Genomic DNA, 8,365 nt, shown 5'->3' on the forward strand with positions numbered 1-8,365 from the left:
AGTTTGGAGTCTGATTTGTTTTGTGGAATGGACATGTTAATGAACTTCTTGTCAGCATTCCTGCTTCATACTAAAATGGCATAAGTGATCAATGCGTAAAAAAGATGCTAAATAATTCGACATAATGGGAATTGGATCCAGTCCATAAATGGGCGCAGTCCAAAATTAGTGTCTGACATTGACACTTCTACTATAAAGGGATTAGCCCGCATATCTCCAGGATGTATCTATAGTTGGGCGTTTGGAAGCCTCTTTCAAAAAAGCAATAAAAAGAAGAAAAAACCGATCCTCTCCTAAAGGAATTATAATTAATTAAGTTCTCAAAGGATCAGAAGTATTTTTTAGGCGTGTTTTCGTGCATCTTATTTCTGATTTCCACTGATATATAGGTTCAACTTAAAATGGATTCCGGAATTAATGCGCCCCTACTAAATCATTCTTGTATGCAGATTTTATCGCCCATTTTATCTTTTGCAAATTCAAGTGCAATTACATGCTTAGCAAATGAGCTTGATTTGATCAACCGCAGAGACGATGTTATAAACTCTTTTTGTCAACTTTTCCCATGCATGGTCTCCTAAAATCGCTTGAAGAACGCCATGCTCATCTGGCGGATCTGCCTTCAATTCAGTTTTATCACCCTCATAAATAGCTATAGATTCATTTCCGACCGATCTTAATTGTTATCCTAAACAAAGAGCATCCGGAGAGAAACCATCAAAGAAATTTGGTTGGTAGAGTTGAAGTTGGCCATGTCCAATTCGAAATTGCTCGTGGAATCACAACCACCCACCGTTGGTGTCAAAGGTGACCAACCATAATCGTATGACTTTGATACGCTCCATTCTTTTCCTTGGAAGCAACACGAGATGACTTGTGATCCCCTTGGCTTTTTGAAAAAAGTTTGAGCTAATCACATCATCTCCCATGAAATCACGTGCACCCAGGACAAATACCTTTGAGGTGAATTATGATACTTTGAGAGGCATAAGAATCACTGTTTGCAATTAATCGGCAAAATGAGGATCAAAGAGATCTTCAGCCATTAGCTTGACTTAAAATTAGCCTCGGTCCGATGGAATTTTTACGGAAAAAGGTCTGCAGAAAGAATCAATAATCTTTTAAGATTGGCCATATGACATTTTCCCAACAGTGTTCACTTTGCAGGGGTTGGAAAAGTTCACGGTGGATGGTGCATGCAAAACTTTTGTGACATCTTATCTCACGTTGAGATCAAGCAAAAATACTCCATTTTCTCCGAGTTTTCCAGGGGAAAAGTACTGTTCTTAGACTCTTTGAAGTGTATGTGGGGTCAATTACTTTTGTTCTGAATTTAAATCACATCACTTGTCTGAATTGCACGGAGGCGTCGTTGTTGGGAGGACTTCATTTCGGGTTTCGAGAAATAGGACGATGAAATGAGCACATCAATCAATGAGCACCTCACAAAAACAAATCTTGAGTCTAACCATCAACAAAGTCAAGGCGTTGATTATTGGGGGTCCATTTTTCAGAGTAATGTGTTTGTACCTCACAGAATGTCTGACAGATAGCTCAATCAGTTTACCAACTGCGCTGTGTTTTGGTTGGTCATATTGTTCTTCGCAAGAGTAATATTTTTGAAATGAAGAAAAATAACACGCAAGTTATCACTAGATCGCAGAAAAAGCGCTTTGAGTTGACCGAACTATACCATGAACATATTATATCTTGGGCAAGCGTATGTTAGAATTGTGGGTGCTTTATGTTATTGTCTACCCTTTTAACGTTCCAACTCGTTCTATGAACAGTTTGGAAAGACCTTCGCTCTTCTTTTCAAACGAGTGAAGTCAGGATTTATAAAACCCAAATTAAAAAAGCCGCATTCATTGAAAAAATGCTCATTTCTCAACCAACCCGAAACAGTGCCTCCAAAGTCTAGCTTGAAAGCATTCTCAAAGCAAGGAAAAACTCCGTTAGTTGGAACAAATGAGCACAAAACGTAAATTCATTGACAAAACAATGTGTAACTTTCATTCATTTAAAAAACACTCGACAGGCACGGAATTAAGAAGTTTCGACTCAGATTTTAGATCGTAACAATGTATCGCTTGTTGATTGAATGACTTTCATGGATTAATATGTAGAATTTGACTTTTGGTTGTGCCAACTTGGCCTTATTACCTTGATCTGCACTGTTTATTACGCCTATTAAAGCATTCAAGCGCCAAACTATGTTATGGCCTAACTTCAACATCATTTTGTGACTATCCAAGGTAGAGTGATTTTATTTCAACCATCAACGCATCTCAAGACTATGGGCTCAATACATTGACCAACATTCTTGTCGACACTAGGGGCATGTATCCATAGAAATGGATCAATTTGTTGAGGCACTCTGCGCGTCGTCGATAGTGGCTACCTTTGGTTGATATTGACGTACCTTTGTCACACTTGATAGAAGTGACTTCAATCTTCTTGGAAAATTTCACAGGCGCCATTACCATGAAGTCCGCAATGAACCCGGTCATAAAAATGTCATCGCAATTCAAATATCGGTCGACATCATCTCGAATCTTTTGTGGCATATGAGTACAAAACTAACAATAAGGTTGTAATTAATGACTTAACGACGGGTTTAAAATGCTTGCTAGACTAGGTTCTCTCACGTAGGCGTAGTATTGATGGATGGATGAAAGATGCACTCTTTAGAGATAAACAATGTCCTTGTCTCCGCCATGATTGTACTGGTATAAACCATTGGCCCGAGCCCTGTTGTTCGTGAGAGATCCCAACCAAATTGGTCTTTGTGTTCCCTCCATATCCCAAGTATGATTCACATGTCCAATGTGAAAACTTGGTGCAAGCGTCGAGCTATTATTTTCAACATTGATCTCACCAGAATCCTCGATCCAAGATTAATGAATTTGAAACTTTAGCGTCATCATCCATCAAAAAATATTGTTTCGGTGTTGATTATGTCAAATGGGAGAACTCGATTGTTCAGGGAGTTCTCCTCAGCCCAAAGAATATGGACAGAGAATACGTTTTTGGGCAATTGGAGATCCTTTGGCAAGATGGCATTCACATTTAACATCACAGTTAAAAACTAATGACGAATTTATGATTTCGAACTATTTTATCAATCTGTTAGAAGATGAGGAGATCAAGCATCAAGTTTATTGTCTGGTATGTCATGAGTAGGGCCGGCCAAAACTTGCAGATAAATATAGTATTTATTGACACCAAATTTGCATGAAAATTCAACGAATTTGCACAAACATTTGCAAATAAACTTTCCAAAACATAGGCATCAACTTGTTCTGGTGGTCTGTAAGGGCTAGTTTTGCCTTCCATATCAGACAACATGTTGATAAACAGGAAATTTATATCATTATGTCTTCCAGCACCTGGATTTAAAGGTGCTCTCCCTAGGTAGCAGGTTTTTGCCTTGTCCATGGTGCCTCCTGCCCTGATCAGTAGGCTCGAAAATGAAGATAATTCTTTTTGAGTGCCAAATAATCAAAAAACCTTTTTTTGGAAGCACGGAATAACTTTTTCCACAAGAAAAACAATTCTCTAGCGCAAAGAAATAAACCTGTTTAAAAGAGTCTTAGTTAATGATCGCCGACTACATTTCTGCGGGTGCGGAAGTTAAATTTGATTCTCTCAAATCCTTCTTTTCTAAAGGGAGACGTAGCGTACTTTTTTCTTTTGAGAAGATTAGACGCAATTCATAGATGAGATCTGACCATATATAGCCATGAACGGCTCGGGAATACACGGGATGCGGGAGTGCTGGGGTGTGAATGAGACCATTTTCGGAATCGAGTCCACGCATTGCTTAGTCGGATGATTGGACCAAAAGTTATGCCCTCTCAAAGCTCACCACATTACTATGGTCGTCCATGCTCTAGGCATGGAGGTCTCAATTTAACTGGAGGTCTATCAATTGTCGCCGCATACCCCAGTAGGCTTTGATCTCATTAGGAAACGGGGCTAAAATGATTAGTAAGGCCTTACCTTGGATCGGTTTTCACCCTCCATCCTGTTTAAGAGGTTACTACTGATCATTTTCAGTCAATATAGTCCAATTTTCACGTATATTGTTGTTTATAATTCAAGATGATTGACATTGGAATTCCAGGATTGTGTAGTAGTTGGCCCCTTTTTCGCTCTGTAGTTAATAAAACAGTCTGATTCACTTTCAAGGAGTGCTTAGATGTTTCTGGCAACCACTCACATCAATTTTTTTTGGAACTTTACACGAATTCTTGTCACTTCTAATTTTAATTCGAACAAGTCAATTTCATGGTTTGTCCATCTTGTATCACCGTTTACCTTCTTAACTTGGACTGCTGAAAAAACTTATAGACAATACACGATAGACAAAAAATCGTGGTAGACAGGAATTCCTCCAGCAACAGCTTAAAACTGGCCATGTTCTCCCTATAATTTGGAATGTTAATGGCGAGGGAATGTGCCTGGCTTGGGGAGCTGATCATGATTTGTTTAATTTCGTGTCGGGAGGTTGATTTCAATGGTTTCTAAAATTTTCGTTATACTATTAGGGTACATTTGGCGTTGTCAGATATGTCCATGTTAACGTCGTCCATGCCCTTTGTCAAAGTGTAAGCGACGTCATATTGGTGAAAATCCCACGCCTGCAGAAGATTGAGGAAGTAGATCCATTGTTAATACAATCCGATCCAAGACTAACCTAACCCATAGACGTTCTTCTTTTTATTGCTTTTTTGAAAGAGGCTTCCAAACGCCCAAATATAGATACATCCTGGAGATATGCGGGCTAATCCCTTTATAGTAGAAGTATCAATGTCAGACACTAATTTTGGACTGCGTCATTTTATGGACTGGATCCAATTCCTATTATGTCGAATTATTTAAGCATCTTTTTTACGCATTGATCACTTATGCCATTTTAGTATGGAGCAGGAATGCTGACGAAGAAGTTCATTAACATGTCCATTCCACAAACAAATCAGACTCCAACTTGCAATCATGAAGCCTTTTCACGTCATCCAAAGGCGATTTTTTTTTTTGCTTCATTCTCAATGACTGACGAGGGAAGTAACTGCAATCAAAGGCAAATTAAGCTCTCGAGTTCTAAAACGGGTCAAAGGGTGATGAAAAGCTGGGGAAGAAATGAGGGAGGGAAAAATGTTGGACTTAATACGAGAAACTCGCAAAGACGGAGGGGGAGGGGGAGGGCTAGGTAATAGCTCGAAATTATCAGTGTAATTGCGTAGGGTTCTTCTGCCAAACTCTACTGAAGCATATTTCGTTCTGTTTCCCAATGAATGGTGTTCGAAACCGTAAACAAAAGAGCTACAACACTTAATGAGAAACATACTGCATAAGAAATCGCTTAGATTGTGTCGTCCACAAACCGTTTTGAGTTTCGCTTTTAAATTGATTGTTTGGTTTCATGCCTCGTCATCCTCCAATGCGAGTGAGTCAGAGGATGCAAATCGACAACATCTGATCTCTCTCTGTCTTTTTTGTTTGCTCTGTGCTCTTGTATCTATCCATCAAACCTTGAACTAGTGTTCAAAGTCAACGACTATTTAAAACATTCAAGGGTTTATGAAACAGCAAAAGAAGAGAGTGAGACATGACAGTATTTCCTGCCTAAACAGGCATGAACGGCTCCGATTTTGACAAGAAAATTCTCGCCATCATATCCATTTCTTGTCAAGTGTTTTATTCCAACTTGGCAAAGCTCCGACTTCTTCTCACTTGACAGCCAACAAGTCAGCCAGCTAGTAGCGCGTCATCTTGGCCAATCTTCAATTTATGAGGGATCTACTCGTACAGCAGTTCGAAAGAGCGTCTCGGATCACGTATTTTGAGGAGTATCCCATAGATTCCGGAAAACGCAAGATATTTTCGCATTATCTTTGGAGCTTTATCAGGCCATATGTCATTCAGACGAGCGAATACTTTCCATTCCAATTCCAAACGAGTCATGAACTACGCCAAGGCTCTTTTAGGCCTGGTATTGAACTATGATCTATCCGCAGTTGTTGACGACATTTTATGGCCGTCCAAACCCGGGCTGTCGAACAGAAACAAAAATGTCACGAGACCGAACTATTTACGTTACGCCTTGCTCGTCATGCCAACGCTCGCACAAGTGCATGAACTTCATTTGGGATTTTTAGAGTGACTTATGTTTTACCTAAAGGCTGCTGTTGACACAAATCTTTGTTCTCAGTTCGTTGTATTTCCCTGGGAAAATTCAAACACCAACAGATGTTACCAGGAGAGTGACAAGATTATTTCCATTTACTACGAGATCAATTCGGGCAGAAGTCCTCACGAAATAAGTAATTGATTTCTCGGAATCGATCTTGCAGACCTCTGAACAATATTGTGCTGCTCCACTTAATGATCCATTCAAACCTATTAAGCATGGCAGATGGGACAAGAAGCGCATTTCGAGACAACTGGGAACTGTCCAAAACAAAAATGATCGAGGTCTTACCTGCAACTCTGAGTACAGCTCTGTCAGCCGGATCTAGTGATAAAATACAGAGAGGTTGTAATTTTTGCCACTCCGCGAGGGCAACTCTGTCAATTTCCATGTCTTGTCTGAGGAGAACTGGGTGGTCACAAACACAATAAAAGCAAGATTATCACTCATCTCAAGAAGTGAGCAAACAAGGCCTGTCCAAATATCACTTTTTCACCCGTCAAACACTTGGTACGAACTCGTCATGACGTGTGACTTCGACTGAGGACTCTTTCGATTATTTTACCATTTTAATATTTCAAAAGTCACTTCACTGATCACGAACTTAAAACAACATTCGGGATAGTGCTCGATCCACAACTGGCAGTCTGTCTGGTGTTGATCCCTTGCTACAACACCAGCAGCGGTTTCGTCATGAACGCGGAGAAAGCACTTATTTCCACGCAACTTTCCCACATCAGCTGTCCGAGGAAAGGAAGGACATTTTCTTGGCTGGAATATCAGCTGGAAAAAAGAAGCCCTGATAGCTCAAATGTCTATGGAAATAGGACCCAAATCTAAATCCCTCTTTCCACAAAACTTTGTGCATGATTCACTCTTACAATGAGACGGGAAGTCAAGGAGACCCTCGCTGCAGCGAGACAAGAAATCGATATTTTTCCTACCCTATGCGTCATTCACTCACCCAACAATCAAGTCCTGAAGCTGAACTGAGGCCACTCCACCAAAGTAAAGATCCTCCACATCACTCAAGCACCTTGCAATGACGATTCAAAATCGTTTGGTGCGATCTGGATGTTGACAATTCGTTAGATTCATGATTTCGTGATCTCTTTCCAACTTACTTGATATTGTTTGGGCGTGCGCGCTTACCAGCTTGATTTGCTCGGGTTCGGCTCCACAGACGGTTGGCTCTCGGTCTCTCTCTTTTCGTTGTTTCGTTTTTGCTTCAGGGGCTCGTTTCAGTTTCAGCTTGTTGCGGCGCTTGAGCTTCCTTCCATCCTCGATTGAGTCTATTCACTCTCCCAGGGTCGCCAAAGCATGATTGTCCCTCTTTTTACCGGCATTGCTGAATACCGAAACCCGCCCTGTCTCGCCTCTGGAAGCGCTTGCTCACATACGTAACTCGTTGCGCTCACAACTCTCCATCATTGCATCAGCTGAGTTGAGTCTTGGCGGAGCGTGGAAAGCCCGACGACTAGCTTGATACTTCGTGGTTTGGTCTGGGTTCGTACATTTGTGACAAAGCCAAGGTGGATTAAGTTTACTTAAGGGAGATTGTTCAGAAATCAAATGGTGACATGGCAAATGATCTTGAAATCCAATAGTAAATGAATGGTGTGTCGAAGAGGAGACTGAAAATTGGAGGGGAACTTGTTTATTTTACTGAAGGGAGGTAATGCATGAGGTTAAGGGCCTCTCGAACACAGTCAGTTTCTGTTGCATGTAGGTCTTGTATGTATTCTACATGAGCCGTAAGCAAAAGGGACATAATGCGCTGTGACTCATGGCTTCGTTATTTTCAACATGACACAAAGCGATTAGGTCAAATTATGGGACAGACGCCGGGTGGAACAAATGAGGTGTTGTGAGAGCGAGTTTTCCTTCTTCGGGTAATAAATCTTACCTACATGTATACAACAATGAAGCAACATTGACTGGAATATAACTAGGGATGACAATTCGTGGTAACAGAGAATGAAAAATGATACACATAATTACTTTATGTTTGCCAATGTCCTGATCATCATTATTCATTGGATATTTTTACCACACTTTTAGTGGCTACTTTTGCCGGTTTTGAAATCTTTATGTAATGATTTCAAATAAATCATTGCAGAAACTGTGTTCAAATTTAATTTTTCTCCTTCTTCAGTGATCTTTTTTAAGCTT

At 40.3% G+C, this 8,365-nt stretch overlaps 1 long non-coding RNA gene across 1 annotated transcript; it reads right to left on the bottom strand.

The window, feature by feature from the left end:
- Positions 1 to 5,531: 5,531 nt before the first annotated feature.
- LOC131885256 (uncharacterized) lies at positions 5,532 to 7,613 on the bottom strand. The gene is made up of 5 exons (XR_009373814.1): positions 7,346 to 7,613; positions 7,158 to 7,263; positions 6,485 to 6,976; positions 6,179 to 6,402; positions 5,532 to 6,055 (listed from the first exon to the last, which is right to left on the bottom strand). It is a non-coding gene; the product is annotated as an uncharacterized LOC131885256 (long non-coding RNA).
- Between the last annotated feature and the right edge of the window lie 752 nt (positions 7,614 to 8,365).

The sequence above is a fragment of the Tigriopus californicus genome, chromosome 8, assembly GCF_007210705.1.
Source record: "Tigriopus californicus strain San Diego chromosome 8, Tcal_SD_v2.1, whole genome shotgun sequence".
NCBI lineage: Eukaryota > Metazoa > Arthropoda > Copepoda > Harpacticoida > Harpacticidae > Tigriopus > Tigriopus californicus.